Genomic DNA, 19588 nt, shown 5'->3' with positions numbered 1-19588 from the left:
TATTACATAGTGGCTAATGAGAATTTTTCTAAGTGTGGCAATTAATACTTACCAGTTCATGAATGAATCAGTATTCATTAAGATTTTTTTCAATAATTATATAGTTCTTCTTAATAATTCTGTGCAGAATTAATTTACTATGAAATCTTTTTTATACTGATTGGGGTAGGAAATTTTAAATACTATTATCAAAATTAAGACAGCTCTGTTTTTTAAAATTTGCTATATAATACTTGTTAAAAGTACAGGTCTTAACTACAATTTACTCAACAGAATATAAATTCAAAAATCTTCTCCATTTTCTCAAAAGATTTAACTTACTATTCTTCTATTCAGATTTTGAAACTTTATTATTTTTGTAATAAAAATTCTAATGAAGGATCCTTACCAATTAATTTTATTTTTTCAATATTCTGGAAGAAAACATTGGCTATTATTTTTAAGTGAAAAACTTTTTTTAAGTAAAAAATATTATTGATTTTTAAGAAAATGTTATATCTAATCCCACCCTTTAAATGTCAGTTCTTCCATAGCAAGTTTGTTTGTTTATTTTTCTGCTGTCACATTTTGATATCTGGAGTAGACTTTGGCACATAGCATTTGTTGGCTGATTGGATGAGTGAGTGAATGGTTTCAAGTGTAAGTGCATCCTGGGTTCCAAATGACTGCCTTGTATAGTCTTTTCCATTTAAAATATATAGTTATTCATAAAACAGTATAAAATGATATGGAGTTCAAAAAAAATCATCAACTCCCTAGAGTTAGGTACTATTATAGCTTAGATTGTAACTTTACAGACCTATAAATATATATTCAATCATACTATTTATCTATCTACATGTTTTATATACTATTTATGTAACTTGCTCTTTGAAACATTATACTTTCAAATAAAACAGAGTCATACAATCCATAGTAAAGTAAAGGATTACATAAACTTATAAAAATAGCCATGAGCCCTAAATTTTAGGAGTCTCAGAACAAACAAAATCTCCCACATACTAATTATCATCAAAACCAGAGCATGTCCATGGGTCCAGCATGTCAGGCCTAGTACATTGATTGGTCTTTCTTTAAGTAGTTCCTAGACAATGAGATATTTAGAGCTTTGTACAACTTGAATTTTTCCATAATGGAACTTGTACCCTAAGAGTCTAGGAATTCCTGAAACATAGATAGCCCACTGGAAACAAATAAAAGTAAAGAAAGCCCAAACCAAATCTAATCAGTTGAGAATAACAATGATGCAATGACTTTCAGTATTTATTTCTCAGTGATGTCATGGCATTTGTGAACTTGATGCTGTGCTAATACTTATCAAGAATCAGTAGAAGTACCTTGAGGACATGACTCTAAGTGAAATAAACCAGACACACACACACATACACACAAAAATACTGTATGATTACATTGGCATGAGATTTCTACAGTAGTCAAAGTCATAGAAACAAAATAGAATGGTGAATGCCAGGGTCTGGGAGGAGGAGGAAATGGGGATATAGAGGTGTAGTTTTGCAAGTTGGAGGCTGGACGTACAACAATGTGAATGTACCTAGCACAACTGAACAATGAATGCATTTAACAATGGTTATGTTGGTAAATTTTATATTATATATGTTTTACCAATTAAAACTTTCAAAAAAGTATAGCTCTGTGGTATAAATGCTTGCCTAGAATGCTTTAGGCCCTGGGTTAGATCCTCAGCACTTCAAAGAGAGGGGACAGGGTGGGGAAGAGAGAAAGAGAGTGAGAGAGAGAATCTTTCTATGTTATGCTCTCCTGTATTTCTGTATTTCCACTTTCACTCCTGTTGTCCTCGGAAATAATTTACAGGTCTCCATTTGCTCTTAAGAGTGTTGTGGGAGTTAATTTTTTATGCTCACTTTATCCGATATGCCTTGGTAGGAGAAGACATGAAGAGAACCTGTCTTCTGGCACTGAAAAGCACATTGTGCCAGAATCTTCATCCATCCACTTATTCCTTCATTTACTCACTTATAAAGGACACCTGTGTTCTTCTACCCTGAGCCCTTACATTTGTGTTAAGATGACTATTTTCCCAGATGGACCATAGTTGCTCAAGGGCAAGACTTATACCTGCTTCATCTCGTGTCCCCAGCCCCCAGCTGAACTGCAAGGTGTTCTAGTTTCAGCTGAAAGTCAGGAATTAGTGTTGAACACTCAGAAAGTCCTTTCCTCTGTGCTTTCTGTGTATGGTAGGGAGAAGAGGGACTTCAAGGTCTCTTTGACTGGGTAGACAGTTTCCCAAGTGGAAGGGAAGGGCCCCATTTGAAGTTTAACTCTCACATTACCTATTTCCAAGAAGCTTACTAGAGTTTTTCTTTCCAGATGATAGTCTTTATTTTACTTTTAACCAATTAAGAAACATCTCCATTAGTCCTGGAGTAGATGCTCACAGTATGTCAATAAATGTTTAGCAAAATTTGCAAATGTCTCTCTAATGCAAGTTATCTGTTTAGAACGAAGAGCTTTGAAATTTTGCTTCCATAGCTCAGCCAGTGGGAGCTCATTATTCAGGCTGGAACTCTGATCTTGGTTTCCTCTTTCCAAGGAAGTGTTGTCTTCTAGGAGCATTTCAGCATATCACCTCCTCATGTGCCTGCCTGCATGCATTTGTGTTCAAGTGTGGGGTTGAGTTACATTCTCTGTTTGAAAGTTGTTTGGCTCCTCTCTGATCTCTCATGACCTGTAGTCATTCAGGGACTTGGAGATGGATTTCTATCTTCCAAGTTGCTTAAGATCTCTGAAACCAGGAAAGGCTAGAGCTTAATAGGCTCCAGAGCTCAGCCTGTTGTTCCTCTTCTTCCCCTCCTCCTCATCCCCTTCTTTCTTCTCCTCTTCCTCCCCCCTCCTTTTCCTACCCCTCCTTCTCCTCAGCACACTGGATTTGTGAGCCTGAGACCCTGGGGCACTAGGATGATGCTTGGAGAGGAGTGCCAAGTAAATGTTAATGAACCAGAAGGTTCCCATTGGAAGGTCTTTCAGGGATTTCAGACTTGTTTTGACAAATTAAGCCCAGCATCTGGATGGCATTTGGTTGAAGAACCATCAATAGATGCTCACTGATCCCTTGGTCAATCTTGCGGGCATGCATCATTTTTCTTAGTATTCTCAAAACAACCTTGGTTCTACTTATCTTCTCTAGGGTATATTTTTCTATTTCATTAACTTCTGTTCTGCAAATATTCCTAACTTCTTAATATGAATCTTCATTTGTTAACTTAAAACTTTCTAGAACACATTGTTTTCTTTCTCCTGGGGATTGTCACATTCATTGGGATCCTTCTCTTGACATAATGCCATAGATGTGTCTTGTGGGCAATCAGCTGATGACTTAAAGATGAGATCATTGACCCTAATCTCAAGAGGGTTCTATTTAAGGAAGGAGAAAAGACAGTGTCGGTTAAGTGTTAAATTAATAACCCAGTAGAACCAACTGTAAGACTTCAAGGAAAGATCTCAGGGGGAAGTCGACCAGGAGGAAGGCCAGCAGGGGCACATTCAGTTACCCACCACGATTGGGGAAAAGACCTTTTCCAATGCAAGCGGACTGTGAGGTAAAAAGCTAGAGATGGTGGTCAGGACCTCAGAAATTGGAGACTGGCTGACACCCAAGAGCATACTTGGGAGGCTGTGAGGCATCAGTGGAACACCTGAGCGGCCCCTGCAAGGTTAGTGAGGTTAGAGAACAAGGGTCTGAGGAGTCAGGGAGAAAGCGTGGGAGAGGAAAGGTGAGCAAGACCACTAGTCAGATGACACAGAGAAACACGCAACTTTCCATCCAAACTTCCAGGTGGGGACAGGGAGGATGCAGCTATACATGTTGCATTTGTGAGCACTTCCTGGGTCAGGCATAGGTAGGTCCATTTAGCAATGAATTATCTCCATGACAAAACCATGAGTCCAACTCTAGATGGAGAGATCGAGGTGAGACCTTGCTTGAGCCCGTGGGGCTGAATCAGGACATCCCTGGACTTTCTGAGCCTGTGATTGCTTTAACATACCTCTCTGTGCCAGGCCTGAAATGTCCACATGAGGCAGTGGGACCTGTTCCTTCCAGGTGCTCCCTCAACAGGTGGATACAGTCCCCAGATACAGTCCCCAGAAAAGCAGATCTAAGAGCAGTGTCCAGGGTCCCTGTCACTGTTTTTACCTGCCCCTCTTCCAGGAAACCTGCCAGGCCTGGAAGGGAAGAGTGGACATCATCTTTCCATGCATTCCCACAGCACTGAGAGCCTGCTCACTCCGTTCACTTCCTCGAGCTGCAATGACTTACACCCTCAAGTCCTGGGAAACATCTCTCCACCTCTACCAGGACAGATACATGCTATCTGAAGAAAGACTAGAATTCCACTTCAGGAGAGACAATTCTTTTAGAAGGGGATTTTCTTAGGGGGATAAGGAGACCTGAACTTGGGTCTTCAAATCCTGCCTATCCAGTGTCTTCCACCTCCACACAGATGACCCTTGCCCTTGGCCAGGCTGGACCAAGAGTTCCCGCCCCACTACCTCAGGCCTGAGTCCTGCCAGGACATCTCCAATCCCAAAGAAATGAAGGCTCTTTCCCGGGACTTGAGTGCCTAGGAGACTCATCCACAGAGGAGATACCTGCTGAGCTTCCTTCAAGGGCCAAGTGTGTGTGAGTCCCGATTTCCTCATCAGCAAGCACAAGGCTTTCCCACAAATCCCTGCCTCTCCCAGTAATCACTGCAGTTCTCTGAGCTCATTCCATTAAAGTCAGAATTTTCCCCATTCTGCCATCTCTGACCTGCTGAGAATTCATTCACCTCTCCTCTCCTCTCTTCTCCTCTCCTCTAATCTCCTCTCTTCTCATCTCCCTTCTTTATATTTTCTTCCCCATGAAACTCAGGAGGGAAAATACTCTATTTGCACTGAGCTCTGCAGAAGGATCTGCTATCTGAAATCATTATCTCCCCTCTTTCCTTACACATCATTCCTACCCCATGAGACTCCAATCCACTGTGCTTTCTTGATTTAGCTGAGGTACCATCTCAGCTTTGGCCCCTGCATATGGATTTTTGTCAGAGAAACGGTTTCTCTCACAGGTACCATCTCTGCTTAAAAGGCACTGTATAGCCACTGGGTCTCTTTAGTCTCCAAGACTATCTTTAAAGTAAAAGTGTAATGTCTTGTTCTAGTCAATATCTTAGATGTAAGATGTTTTTGAAAGTTCTCTTGGTGTAAAGAGCTTGGAAATCATTAAGGATAAGCCAACACATTCTATTGTTTTTATTATAAATTTACCTCTTCTTTATTATAGGTCAGCTCTGTTTGACTGTTGCAGTATTTACCTTGATTTAGAAATGAAATCCATTTAGTCCCTGTGGTAAACATTACAGGTGAGAAGACCCCAGGTCCCTGGCCAGGCATTAACACTCCTGCTAGGGCTTAGCATCAGAATGCGGCATTAATGAATCAGAACAAGTCAACAGCCCGGAGGAAGCTCCAAGATGCTAGAGCATCAGGGTCGATTCCTAGAACTTGGGCCTCTTTAGTCTAAAAGGTTATCTTTCAGGTAAATTTTTTATGTCTTGTTCTGGCTAAGGTCCAAGAAGAGACTTTCTTAAACAGCTCAGTCTTTAATAGCCCTTCGATCTGGTCACTTTGCATTACCTCACTTTATTTGTTTCATAGCACTTATCACATTCTGAAATTATGTGCCCATTAACTTACTGTCTTTGTCATCCGGAAGGTGACTCACCTGAGTTATCCTCTGTGTCCATATTGCTGATCATATGTCAACATGCCTGGCTAGAGGGGCTCAAGGCATGGTTTTAGAAATGATTTGACCTAGGCATACCTCAATATCTTTACCTATCACTTAGGAACCACAGCTTGATTTTCAGCACAGCTTATTCACTTCTGAGTCACAGCATGGTAGATCAGAAGGGTGGGCCCATTATACAGACAACTTCACCTGGATTCTAACTTCACTCACAAGCACCATCACTTGGGTTCTTGCCTTTGAAAAGTAGAAATCTCCACCTTATGCACCTAAAGTGTGCCAAACGGATGGCCAACAAGTAATTGTCATCATAAACCTGATGATCTCACAAGGCTTCTTATCCATTGTTTTGTTTTGTTCTATTTCCTCAATTTTTCTTAAAGTTCAGCAACCCTGGTCCTTCAGGAAGTCAGAGCTGGTGACCTCAAGGATACTCAAGGTAGAGGACAGAGCAGGAGTCCAAGGTCCCCAAAGCCTCCTACCTAAAAGGAGTCCCTGCCTGCCTTGGAAGACCTTATCTGGCTGCAGAGAAACTTATGCTAGAACCGGCTCTAAGGCTCTGGTGAGTAGTTTCAACACACATAACAATTTCTTATAGTATTTTTCAGATCCATTTCAATGAAACTATTCAAACTTTGTCACTGAGAGCTCAGTAGGCCTTACTCAGGAGAAAGGATGTGAGAGAGAGGTCCTCATAGCTGTTGGTTCCTAGATTAGTAAAATGTCCCTCCTGCCTTCAGCCTTTGGGAAATATCCTTTCTTATCTCTGCAATAACACAATCTCCTCATCCTTCCACTTCTCTGTGGGTCCCCTCCATCTCTTGGTGGGTCTACTTTTCATTTTTACCCAGCTAATAATTATGGGGATCTGTGTGCCCCTTTATTAATTTCTCCCTCTCAGGGTAATCTTGCCCCTACAGTGCGATCCTGTGTAGAGGGAGATGCCAGGAAAAGCACAGGGCAGGGGTGCAGCTCTGGAGTCACAGCATCCTGTTGTTGCATCTCCGGACCCAGCACTCCTGCATGCCTGGCCTGGGGAAGTTGTCAAACCTCTCTAGGACAGAATTTCTCATTTGAAAAACTGAAATACTAGTGTTAACTCATAAGATTGTTTTGATGATTGAGCACTCAGTAAATAATTGTTCTCTTCTTCCCCACCTTCCTCTTCTAACTCTCCTCCTCTTGCTCCTCCTCTTTCTGTTGTCTTCTTCCCATTCTCCTCTTCCACTTCCTTCCTCCTGTCTTCATCTCCTACTCCTTTTTCATGTCCTTCTCTCCTCCTCACCCTTCTTTCTTCATCTTCCCAATCTTCTTCTTCTGAGATTTGTTTTGCTTTTAGTTTGTTGTTGTTGTTGTTTGGTTTGGTTTGGTTTTTCAGTGCTGGGGATGGAACCCAGGGTCTCACACATACTAAGTAAGTGCTCTACCACTGAGCTACATTCCCAGCCCTCTTTCTTCTTAATGATAATATTCATAATAAACTCACACCTTTTAAGGATCAAGGTTCTTTTCTATTAGACATTAATCAACTAATTGATTAATCAAGGACATTAATTAATTAAGAACTACAGTGTAAGAACCAAGAATTAATGAAGATAGGTTGTATTTTATATTAGTTTATTCATTTGAGCCACTTTATCATTCAAAAAATTCCTTGGGGCATTTTCTAGTTTATTACAACCTTCATAACATATAAGAGCTCAAGTTTTAGCAAAAAAGACAAAACAATTACCAATCTGCTCAGGAGCTACTGTACTCCCTGTAGAGGATCTCCAAATGGCATGTTTTAGGGTCAAAACATCACTTGTTGATTCAGACTAAGCCTGTGGAAAACCTCTGCAATAATAGGAATTATCTCAAAATACGGAGCAGAGAGCGAGGTTGCTGAGGTCAGGTTGTGCTGGCAAACTAGGACCTACACAACAGGGCAAAGTTCAGAAGCAGTTCCTATGGCAAATATTTGCCTGATTTTTGTTCTTACCTCAACTCTTGCTTTGTTTATCTGAGGGTCACGCAGGCTTTGAAGTTCCCATGTGACTGGCAGCTCAAGGCCCTTGTGATCACACAGCTGGACAGATGTTAGGAATCTGGGCTGAGATGCATTCCCCCAACTGTCAGAGTGGATTCCCCAGGGTCATCATCTGGGATAGAGGCAGGCAAACCTCCTCTGGGACTCAATCCTTCTCTGCCTAGTCCTGGTGAGAAAGTCCTGCAACGAGGCTGTGCTTGCTTTTACAGCACGAAAGTGATGGTACTGACCACCCCAAGTAGAGCAGACTCCCAGAGCTATTTTGCTGTCAACTTCTCAGAGTCAGCATGATTGTTGGAAGAACATTTTGCAATGTTTCTGGCTGGGATGATGGTGTGGCCTTGACCCCATTCACCATGTGTTTTAAATCCCAGTACTTATTAACGCCAGACCTAAGAGTTACCTATCGGCCGTAGGAGAGGCCACTCTCAAACCTCAGCAACATTATGAATCTTCCAAGCAGCACCACAGGTTTTGTCAGGCAAAGATGAGATCTTCATGATAGTTTAATTCTCTTCACAGAGCAGTCTTTCTAAGGAATGCAGAAAATATGATGGGAAGGAGGGAGAGGAAGCCTCAGCTAAGGTCTCAACTATCAGCAGATTTTCCTCTTAGTGGCCTAGCAAGGCAGTACAGTAGAGAAACTGGCTTTAGATTTACCCAGGTCTGGGCTCAAATCCCAGCTAGCACCTCCTAGCTATTCTACTCATCCACTGTAAAGTTTTTCCTTCTTTGTAATTTGGGGCTAATAACATGTATTATATACAGAAAATGCTAATTGTTGAAATAGCCAATCCCTATACAAAGCGCCCAGCATATGGTAGATAGATGATCTCCCCAGTTCTTCCCCTTCATAAAGTCTATTATTTAAACTTGCCAGATTAAGAGCACCCAAATCTACCAGTTGGGATAAGGACAATGAGTTTCAGTTAAGAACCCAGATACAAACTGGGGAGTAGACATTAGGATAAAGTTTCATTGACAATAGATCTGAGAGCAACCTGGGTCATACCAGGACCTTTTTTGACGGCAAGTTTCAGACATGACATAGAAGTCACACAAGCAAAACCAGACCAAACATGGATCATCACATTAACCAGACCAACTAAAGTTGCTCAGTCCAAAACAGTCGGGACTGCAGGTGGTTTCAGACCTGAACACGTGAACTATTACAACATGTCGTGAGAAATAGCTGAGTGAAAGATGCCCACCCCCGCCCCCCAGGGTCATCCTCACCATTTTTGAGGCTCAAAAGCTTCAACTTTGGTCTGTCCTGCCAAATACCCAACACTTGAGTGACAGCAGGACCTCTTGTCTGGCACTGTCCCCAACTCCCAAAAACCCACATGAATTTTGACATGTAGTTTAACCTGATTGTCTCAAAGGCCCTGGCCATGAGAACAAATGGTGGAAAAGTTTTTTTTTTTCTTTTAATTTTTTAAAAATTAACATATAACAATTACACATTATGTGCAATTACATAACATGTACATGATGTGGTATGGTGTGATATTTTAATACATGTATGAAATGTGCAATGATCAGCTCATTATGGTAATGGTACTCCTGTCACCTCAAAACACGTATCATTTCTTTATATTGGAGACATTCAAACTCCTTTTTATTCATGTGTTGGTGAGCTGTTTGTCACTGTGACAAACACCTGAGAAAAACAACTTAGAGAAGAAAAGATTTATTTGGCTCAGTTTCAAAGGTTTCAGTCCATGTTTGGCTGGCTCCACTGCTTTGGACCTAAGGTGAGGCAGACTATCTTGGTGGAAAGGCATGATGTAGGAAAACTCTCTCCTGGCAACCTCGAAGCAGAGAAATAAAGAGGTCAGGGACAAGAAATACCTTTCCAGGGCATGCCCCCCAGTGACCGACTCAGCCAGGTTCCATCTCCCACAGCCTCCACCATCCCCCAGCAGTCAGCTATATGCATTAATCCACTGATAAGGCTGTGGATGAGACCTATTGATCTAATGACTTCCCAAAAACTTGACCTCTGGACTTTGCTCATTGGAGACTAAGCCTTCTACACATGAGTCTTTCGGTGTGTGTGTGGGGGGATACTTCACATCCAAACCATAACAACTAGCTATTTTGAATTACATAATTAAAAGTTGTCAATCGGAGTTACTGTACTATGAAACTTAGAGTTTATTCCTTCAATATAACTGCATCTCCCCTACCTGTTAACCATCCTCTATCCAACTTTTTCCTCTCACCTTTTCAGCCCCAATACTTCTTACCAGAAAGATTGTTTTTAACTTAGACTTTGAGAAAATTGACGTGAGATAAGCATTTTCATTTGCACACTTGGTAGTGTTAGTGGGTGTTAATGGTAGTATAGCCTCCAAAGGGAGAAAGCCTGCCCTCCCTCTGTGTATCTCAAGAGGAGAAAAAAGACAAGTAAGTAATTGAGCACCAGTTCTTCTCTGTGATGTTGATAAGAAAAAAAGATTACCTGATGAAGCCTGAGTTTTTTCCTGCTCTGACAAAGGCATGGCATATATGAAATATGCAGCAGAGCTAAAACTTAAAGATCAAAATGCTCATTTGCAGAATTCAACTCATGTTTTCAGAGATGCTCATCATTTATGTCTTTGCTTCTATAAATGGAGAAATGCATATGCTGAATGTATGCATCTGTATGGAATTATTTTACCTTTTACCACCGGGATTCCAGATTTTGGAAAAAATGTTGTGACTCCATATTTTTTCTAATTCTTTCTAAACTTATAGAAATAATTTTCATTGAAGAATATCACAATTACAAATGTATAAATCATAGATGTTCAACTCATTGAATTTTCACAAAATGAATGCATTTATATAACCACTACCAAGATAAAGGGAAAAATAAAAAAAAACATTTCCAGGACCCTAAAAGCCCTGGGGTGAGTTCCAGTTACTGTCTTCTCCACTATGTAAAATGAAATCATACTGGTTATATTGTTTGGGGTATGGCTGGCTTCACTTAAACATTATGTCTTTGAGATGCAAGCATATTGGTGCATGTAGCAATATTTCAGTCTTTCTTATTGCTACCTAGTATTTCTTTGTATGATTTTATCACATTTTATTTATCTATTCTGCTACTGATGGTTTATTTTATAGTTTTTTAGTTTTTAGTTTTGTTTATAGTTTCATACTATTGCAAATTATGTTGCAATAAATATCCTTAAGATATATATGCATGCATATGTAATTCTGCTACACCTAGAAGTGATATTATTATTTTAATAAAGCTAAGTGCATTTTTATATGTCTTTTGGCCATTTAATTGTTGTGTGTGAAGCTCTTCTTTTTAAGACTTTAAACAATTTTATAAATTTTAGATTCTTTTTTCTTACTTAAATATGAGTTCTTTATATATTTTTGTATATGAGAGTTTTGTCAGATACATATATAGATAGTGAAAATGTTCTTAAAACTGTGGCTTTGGGCTGGGGATATAGCTCAGTTGGTAGAGTGCTTGCCTCACATGCACAAGACTCTGGGTTCAATCCCCAGCACAAAAACAGGCAAACAAACCAACTAAAAAGAAATACCCATGGCTAATGGTATATTCTAGTCATAAATTCTTAATCATATTTCACAAATCAATTCAGAATTTACTTTTACTTTTTTGGTCACCAGTGTATACTGTTTTAGGACATGCTTCTCAATCCAGTTTTATGAAGAGTTTATTTAATTTTCTTCTAGAAGTTATAATGATTTAGAGTTACAACCTAATCTAACATTGATGGACTTCCTATACATAAAATAAGATTAAAACTTTCTTTTTATTTTATATGATATATCTCAATTTTGTAGCACACAGCTTTTTTTAAACCTATCATCTGTCAGCCTTGCACATGCTAGGCAAGTGCCCTGCCTCTGATATACAACCTTAGTCCTTTGTGATTTTATTTTGAGACAGGATCTCACTAAATTGCCCAGGCTGGCTTCAAAATTCTGATCCTCCTTCCTCAGCCTTCCAAATAGCTGGCATTACAGGTGTATGGCATGACACCAGGGTGAATCTTTGTCTTTTAAATGTACTATTGAAACTATTAACATTAATCATCATTACTAATACATTTGGGTTTGTGTCAATTGTCTATTTCTATTTTTATTTATTCTACTTAGTTTATGCTCAGGATATTTTTCCTTCTATTAATTTTGTTGCTATGCATTCTTTCATTATTTTTAGTGATTATTCTACAAATTAAAACACATACACCTTTAACATGATTCTCATATATGTAACAAAATTTTTTCACTTGCCAACAATGCTAGAATTTATATCACTTTTTTTCATTTGCACTCTACTTGCTTTTTTGTGTTTTCATTATTTATTTTGTTGTCTTATATAGTCAATTTTCATTTGTGTTTGCCCATATATCCATCTACCCCTTACATTACTTTTCATACCTTCCTCTATTTATATGTTTTCATATGAAATAATTTTACTTTATTTCTGCTTTTGGCATTACATTTTTGGTGGGGGGAGTGCTAGAGGACCTTGGAATGTTAGCCAAGTGCTTTACCAATAAGCAATATTCCCAGATGATTTTCTGAAAGAAAAAAAAAAGATTATAATTAGTTACATTGGCTACATATACTCCATTCTGATTTCAAGATATCAACAATTTAATAAGATACTCACCAAATTCATAAAAATCACTAGTTGGTTTTCACCAGCTTGTATGGGCCAGTGAACACACCACTGGTCCAAATTTTATATTGAGTCCACATGTATATTTTGAGTCTTTCTGTGTTTTACATCTAGTTTTTTCTTTGTACTACAGGCACTTTTTCCTCTTTTTAATTATTTTTTAAAGTTATATATGGTAACAGAATGCATTACAGTTCTTATTAAACATATAGAGCATAATTTTTCATATCTCTAATTGTATATAAAGTATATTCACACCAATTCGTGTCTTTATACATGTACTTTGGATAAAAATGTCTATTACATTCAACCATCATTTCTAACCCCATACCTCTTCCCTTCCCCTCCCACCCCTTTGCCCTATTTAGAGTTCATCTATTCCTCCCACACTTGCCCTCCCTACTCCAATATGAATCAGCCTCCTTATATCAGAGAAAACATTTGGCATTTGGGGTTTGGCTAACTTCACTTAGCATTATCTTCTCTAACTCCATCCATTTACCTGCAAATGCCATAATTTTATTCTCTTTTATTGCTGAGTAATATTCTATTGTGTATATATGCCACATTTTTTTGATTTTTATTTTATTTTATTTTATTGTTGGTTGTTCAAAACATTACATAGTTCTTAATATACCATATTTCACAGATTGATTCAAGTGGGTTATGAACTCCCATTTTTACCCCGTATACAGATTGCTGTGTCACATCAGTTACATTTCCATTGATTTACAAATTGCCTTTCTAGTGACTGATGTATTCTGCTATCTATCCCATTCTCCACTATCCCCCCTCCCCTCCCCTCCCCTCCCCTCCCCTTCTCTCTCTCCACCCCCTCTACTATAAATCGTTTCTTCCACTTATATAATTTTTCTCCTACCCCTCCTTTCCTCTTATATGTAATTGTGTATAACCCTGAGGCTCACCTTCCAATTTTTTTATCTATTCATCTTTTGAAGGGCATCTAGTTTGGTTCCACAGGTTAGCTATTGTGAGTTGTGCTCCTATAAACATTAATGTGGCTTTGTCCCTGTAGTATGCTGTTTTGAAGTCCTTTAGGTATAGACAGAGGAGAAGGATAGTTGAGTCAAATGGTGATGCCATTCTCAATTTTCCAAGAAATCTCTTCATACTGCTTTCCTATCGGCTGCACCAATTTGCAGCCCCACCAGAAGTGTATGAGTGTGTCTTTTTCTCCACATCCTCGCCAACATTTATTGTTGTTTGTATTCTTGATAGCTGCCATTCTGACTGGAGTGAGATGAAATCTTAGAGTAGTTTTGATTTGCATTTCTCTAATTGCTAGTAATGATGAACATTTTTAAAAAATATTTGTTGATTGATTGTATATCATCTTTTGAGAGGTGTCTGTTCAAGTCCTTGGCCCATTTATTGATTGGGTTTTTTGGTTTTTGGGTACTTAGATTTTTTAGTTCTTTATATACCCTAGAGATTATGTGTGAGGGGTAAATAGTGCTTCCAAGATGTAGGCTCTCTATTCACCTCACAGATTTTTTCTTTTGCTGAGAAGAAACTTTTTAGTTTGAGTCCATCCCATTTATTGATTCTTTATTTTCATTCTTGCACCACAGAGTCTTCTTAAGGAAGTTTAAGCCTAATCCCACATGATGGAGATTAGGGCCTACTTTTTTCTTCTATTAAATTTAGGATCTCTCTACCAGCATTTTTCTGTTGATCTATCTTCCAGTTCACTAATATTTTCTTCAATTGTGTCAAAGCTGCTTTTATCCCATGAAGTGTTTAATTTTATCTTGTTTTGACATGCATTTCACATTTTAAGTACAACTTTCAGTTGTCTAATGGCATTTCCCAACTTATTATCTATTTATTTAGAATGTACTAATCACAAGTATGTTAAAATCTGTGTTAACTCCAATGTATTAATTGTGTTTTTCATTGGTCTTATTTCTTGATATCTCTGACAATCTGGTTAAATAAAAAAAATTTAATATAAAACACTAAAGATATTCTGAATGGTGCCATTTTCTCCCAGAGATAATGAATCACCCTTTCCTCAGACAGGCAACTAGAGGAGGATACAATAATTTAGTTCAACCATAGAGTGGCTATCATGAGACAGGGTTGCAGTCATTGTCAAATCTATTTGTTTTCCCACCTCTCCTTGGTAGCCTTCCATTTGTCTCAAGAAAGAGACTAGGTGTTTCCAGAGCTCCTCATCTTTAGTGAGTACTGAACTACATTTTTTTGTTTCCTTAGTCCAATATCAGTGCTCATTTTTTTCTCTGTTATCCAATTGTTTCTGCTTTGCTTCATACTCTCTTGACTTGTACAGCTTAAGATTTCAGCAGATACCTTAAGGGGAAAACCACCAAGTGTTGAGCTTATTTTATGTGGTTTCCTTCTCTCAGGGATTTTTCCCACTTAATTCTTTGCTATGTTGGCATCCCTTCAATGCATTCAACAGCTGCTTATTTTGCATTGTATCTGGATTTTTAAATTTTTCTTGGCAGAAGTAGTGGTCTACTTTAAGCTACTCTGTATGGTCAAACACAGAAATCCCCTCTAATTTTTGTTTTATGAGTGGCAGAGTAAAATACAGCAAAAACCCTAGAATTAAGAAGATTTGTGATCCATTTCTGGCTCAGCCACTTACTAATTTTAAGAACTTGAACCTGTTTATTTTACCTCTGAGTGACCAAGTTTACAGTCAAATTTTTGTTGGAGCTGATATTTTCATGGAGAAAAAGCTAAGTCATAAGAATAAACAAACAAATTAGAAAATATGATTTTTAAAAAAATTTTAAATTTGTTTTAATTAGTTATACATGGCATTTATGCACTTGATATATCATACATAGATGGGGTATAATTTCTCATTTTTCTGATTGTACATGTGACTGCATAACCAATGTGATTCTACAAAATATGATTATTAATATGAAGGAATTACAGCTATAAAATTGACATACACATACTGGTTAAGGTCATGCAAATGGGTGGAATGGATAGCAACCTTTATGAAAACGGGATTAAGTAGAAAAGATTCCAAACAAGAACAGGTGAAAAAATGTGTACTGTGGCATCACACAGTCTGTGAAAGGAGAGCATTTCTGGAACGTGGAGGTAGCCAGCTCTGTCAAATACTGCTATGCCGTAGAATAAGATGAGGGTGAAAAAACTTCACCATTGGATTTGGGAATATGAAAACCACTGGAACCATTGACAAGGACAGTTTCAGCAGGTTTGTGTGGCCAATAATGGGGAACTGAAGAGTAGAAAAAAAAGAAAGACGGAAATCTTTTTCAAGTTTAGTCATGTGGAGAGGGCAGGAAGTGGGACTGTGCTTAGGAAGTCTCAGCAGAGTGCTTCTGGAGGCCTGGGCCTTTCCAGTTCATTAACCATCCAGCTCTCCCAGGCTCAGTCACAGTGTGTCTTTGCTTCATCTTTTCCCCTGAGCCCTTCCTTTGGCTGTTCATTCATGCAGTTCCTCTCCTTTTCTTGTGCCTGGAGGTATAACTAGTATTATCTTTGTTTTCGGGTTCTCAGTTTTAAATTCTAAATTGCATTGTATTTTAATATTCCAGGTTACTTGAGGTAAATTAGGTGATTTTTAAAATCGTCTGTTTATTGAAACTTTCCAAAATATTAAAATCATCTCTTCTAAAAAATATATGAGCTCAGTATTGATAGAATAAAGTTTTATTTGAACACAAAAAATAAAACAATGAAGTCAAACTATCAAGTTCCTGTGGCAGAGTCAAAGGAGCTAGATTACCAGAAATTGCAGAATTCTGAACCAGAGAATCATGAGTTCAACTTCAGGTTCTATGGGTCATATAGGGCAATTTATTAAATAATAAATTTTTGTTCCATTTTATTATTTATACATGGGTAAATTTACATAGATTTCTCAAATAGATTCATAGAGCTTATATATAGATCACACATTTATTTCTCAATTTTATAATTTTAAATATATCTTATTTATTTAATCTTGAGTCATATATTCATGTATGTGCATGGACAAATGAGTATGCATTATATATATAAAGATCTTTATAAAGATATATATATATATATACACACACACACACACACACACATAAATATCTTTATGTTTATAAATATCTTTTGCATCTTTTCTATCTGAATCCTTACAGATATATTTAAATGCCTTAAGTAAATACACAATCAAATATTGACTATGCAGTAAATACTAGTTTCTTTTTCTTTTTCCCTTTTTAAGCAATCAGAGTACAGATTGATACAGTATATACAGTACAGAGTACAGTGTGTATGTGTGTGTGTGTGTGTATGTGTGTATGTGTGTGTGTGTGTGTGTGTGTGTATCTCCCCTTACTTCTTCCTTCCCCAAGTTTCTCTCTTTTTGAAATAATCTATTAACAACTCATTCTTCCTATCTCTTAGGTATCATTCAGTTTGGTGAAATCAACTAAGAAATTTATTTTCCAACATCCAAGGTCACACACTAGGCTGTTTTTAAACTCAGTATCTTCTATTATTTCATAGGCTCTTTGCTGATCTTGCAGTTCTAAAAACTGTCTCTTTCTTTATCACTACTGCTAAAATTTCATCAATAACCATTTTATGGATACAGCCTATCTTTCTCACACAGTATAATTTTTACTTATTTTCCTTTATTCTATTCAACCTTTGCAAAGTCACTCCACATTTTCATATTATTTTATAATTCTTTGCTGGTTTTTTAAAAATTGTTTTAAATTTAAATTACTCTCTCAAGTCTAGACAGTAAGGTTATCTACATTATTTGTGGGGCCAAGAGCAACATGAAAAGGAGGGCTCCCTTATCCAAAAACCAGGAAAAGATATGCAGTTAAAAAACAAAACTCTATAAAGACTTTCCTTTAAAGCATTTTATTACTCATAAAATGTAATAAGGTAATAGAGATAATATCTCATCAGAGAGTGAAATGCCCAGGGAAGCCTCCAGACTCTGCCTGGTGCAGAGCTTCTCTGCCCTCCAGAGGCCCCAGCTGCCTGGCCAGCAGGCCCACAGTGCACACTGCCTGCTATCTCTTGGAGCCTTCCCTTTCTTAGACACAAGAACTGCAGATTCTCTGACCTTTAGACCAGAGACATGCACCACTGTCTTGGTTCTCAGGCCATCAGTTTGGACCTGAAAGTTCTACAGTCTGCTTCCCATTATGGAGCCAGGCTACCACCTTCCCTGTTTCTCCAGCTTTCAGGTGACGTACTGTGAGATTCCCCAGCTTCCCTAACCAAGTGAACCAATTCCTTTAACAAATATCCTTTCATTTTCCATCTATCTCCTGATACATCTGTCTGTCCCCTCTTATGGTTCTATCCCTGGAGAACCTTTGCTAATACAGGGGTTTAAAAAGAGGGTCTCCATTCCGACATAACAAAGAGGATATCAGAGTAGCAATGGCCATGGGAAATATGGGTAAGGCATTCAGGAAGACAATCAGGCTGAGCGTGTAGGATTAGGAGCCGCCAGGATACTGATGTGCAGATTGTGACCCCTCATAATGTGTTTAGGGCAGGACTAGAGAAGATGGCCAACGGTGGAACACAGAGAAACCCCAGTGTTCAGAATGAACAGAAGAGAAAGAGCCTGCAAACATCACTTGAGAAAGAGATGAGAGAAGCGAGCGGATGAGGAGAGCAAATGAGGGGGTGGGAACACTGAGGAAATTTCCTGGGCAGAAGTGAGCAAAGATAATTGGCAGAAAACCCCATGCTCCTAGTGAATAGGGAGCAGGGATGCTGGGAAGCGGTGAGGCAGGGAGGGAGATGCAGAAGATAGGAGGGGGTGGTGGCTGCACAGGGTGGGAGAAGGGGTGGTGGCGAAGATAGTAGTGTGGCTGGTGGTGGCCCCAGCTGCAGAACAGGCAGCAGCCGCAGCAGCTTGTTAGATAAGTGGAAGATTGATGATAAGCCTGAAAAACTTGACGAATGGGTACATCAGCTGTGAAAACTCTTTGGATGATTCTACAAAAAGGTACAAGTATATGGAGAATTTTGGGCTAACTGACAGTGGCCTCGTCATCTGTACCATCTCCTGTTTCTTTGCCATAGTGTTTTTTTTTTTAAAAGAGAGAGAGAGAGAGAGAGAGAGAGAGAGAGAGAGAGAGAGAGAGAGAGAATTTTTTAATATTTATTTTTTAGTTCTCGGCGGACACAACATCTTTGTTTGTATGTGGTGCTGAGGATCGAACCCGGGCCGCACGCATGCCAGGCAAGCGCGCTACCGCTTGAGCCACATCCCCAGCCCTGCCATAGTGGTTTTGACTGGAGATTATATGCACCCCTTTTCTGAGTCTAAGCCAGTTTGGCTCTATGCAATCATATCCTATTTTGCGATAATGGGGATTCTGACCATTTATACCTCATATAAGGAGAAGAGTACTTTTCTTGTGGCTCACAGGAAAGATCCTACTAGGATGGATCCTGATGATATTTGGCTACTATGCTCCAGTCTCAAAGGGTTTGATGACAGATATACCCTGAAGCTGACCTTCATCAGTGGGAGAACAAAGCAGCAGCAGGAAGCTGAATTCACCAAGTTCACTGCTAAGTTTTTTGACCACAGCGGGACACTGTTCATGAATGCATACAAGCCTAAAATACCCAGGCTCCGTGACAGTCTTGCCACAGAAAGAAAAATAAAGCAGCCAATTCTAAAAGTAGTCTCTTTCTTCTGGATCATGCTGAATTACTGTATGGGTGGGGAAAGAAACAGAACTTAAAATGAATAAAATAAGAAATGTTTAAAATTTCCCTTTTATGGCCTGAAATTGTCATCTATTCTGGAAAAATAGAATTTTCTAGCACAGATATGAGACATTCTAGTTCTTTCGTCTAGCTATAGCTTCCTTGGTCTGCAGATTGTGTTGTTTTAACATGCTTTGGAAAAGCATTCTTGCTAAAGCTATACAAGATTTTTTTTCTTTTGTACTTAGTAGTACTTTCTGTCGTATAGCTTTGTGCCATGCAGCATTTGAAAATTCAGTTTTTAAAATTGTGTAACCTGTTGCTGACTTTATGTTAATTTATGTTTCAACAATTGTTTCCCTGAAGAATTTAGGATACAACTTCTTGTGTATGAGAGCTTTCCTTCACACACCATTGTTGTGGGTTTGTG

General features: G+C 38.6%; 1 pseudogene across 1 annotated transcript in view; it reads left to right on the top strand.

The window, feature by feature from the left end:
• The window catches only part of LOC308634078 (signal peptidase complex subunit 2-like), a 62853-nt pseudogene extending 43660 nt beyond the window's left edge, over positions 1–19193 (top strand). The window contains exons 2-3 of the transcript in view: positions 18251–18523; positions 18716–19193. The product of the transcript in view is annotated as a signal peptidase complex subunit 2-like (transcript). The remainder of the gene's footprint in view (positions 1–18250; positions 18524–18715) is intronic.
• Positions 19194–19588: the final 395 nt, after the last annotated feature.

This window comes from Spermophilus citellus, assembly GCF_964194105.1.
Source record: "Spermophilus citellus genome assembly, chromosome: 15".
NCBI classification, from domain to species: Eukaryota; Metazoa; Chordata; class Mammalia; order Rodentia; family Sciuridae; genus Spermophilus; species Spermophilus citellus.
This window is presented reverse-complemented; position numbering and strand designations above follow the sequence as displayed.